This window comes from Portunus trituberculatus, chromosome 21 (genome assembly GCF_017591435.1).
Source record: "Portunus trituberculatus isolate SZX2019 chromosome 21, ASM1759143v1, whole genome shotgun sequence".
NCBI lineage: Eukaryota > Metazoa > Arthropoda > Malacostraca > Decapoda > Portunidae > Portunus > Portunus trituberculatus.
Genome location: NC_059275.1, coordinates 2,264,839 through 2,266,165, shown reverse-complemented (window position 1 = coordinate 2,266,165; position 1,327 = coordinate 2,264,839).

The window sequence follows — 1,327 nt, the reverse complement described above, 5'->3', positions numbered from 1 at the left end:
CAGGGAGGGCGTGGTGACCTCTCACACTCACCATGCGGGAGGGTCACCTGGTCTACTTTCCACCCGGCACGTGGTCTGCGGGTCGCCAAGGTGCGTGACACTTGACTTTCTTGTACTACGGTGCGGTGTCAATCAGCACCGGGCGCCGCCACCCGCGCAGCAGAGTCTCCCCTTCCACAACTAGGGTTTTCTACCACAGCCTGGCCGGGACAGGAGAGGCGCGGCGCCTTGCTACAGTGCCATGTAGCCAGCACAGCAGCAGGCGACTTTTGAGGTGGCTGCTATGCGAGTTTGCTTGGGTCGCCATCTCGTCAGGAAGTGTTGAGTTCTTCCGCCTCGGCACAAACAGCGCCACCAACATGCGATGCTGAGGACGAGTGTTGCAATGTGGCAGATGGTAATGGATGCTTTCATAAAATGCTGATAAAACTTAATACAAAAAATAAACACTTTGTACCGTACACACTGAGCCTCACATCACTACAGGAAGCCACCGAAACTTAGAGGCAGTGCCAGTGGCGGCGGCCGCTGGCCCGCCAAGGCTGCCCCGCGACCCACCTTTGCATGCTAATGTTTTTTTTTTCAGATTAATTACTTCGCTTGAGATATTTGTACATTTAGATGATTAAGGCCACACCCTTTGTGTGTTTAATGTATTAGTATACACACCTTGAGCAATTAACGGCTCGTGTGTGTGTGTGTGTGTGTGTGTGTGTGTGTGTGTGTGTGTGTGTGTGTGTGTGTGTTTGTGTGTATGGTTGGGTGCGGATAGATGGGTGGGGTGTATTTGCATACAGACAGACACACTGCATTCTGGAGTGTGTACCTAAGTTAAAATTTGCCAGTTTTATCATGTTTTATCTGTTATCAATAGGATTTTAATTCTTGTGACTGGTAGACAATAAATAGCAATTCTAGTTATAAGACAGCTGTATATTCGTATTAGTAAACAAAAATATTTATTTGAATACAGTGGCATATGTTGCTTCTCACCTTCTGCTCGGCCATCTTTAACCCGGCATTTTATAAAGAATATTGCAAATGATTCAGATGCTACACTAACAGAATTATCACCCACCGCCTCCCACTGGGTGATTATATATATATATATATATATATATATATATATATATATATATATATATATATATATATATATATATATATATATATATATATATATATATATATATATATATATATATATATATATATATATATATATATATATATTCATATATATATATATATATATATATATATATATATATATATATATATATATATATATATATGTAAGGTAAAACTATTATTGAGAGGTGAGTGA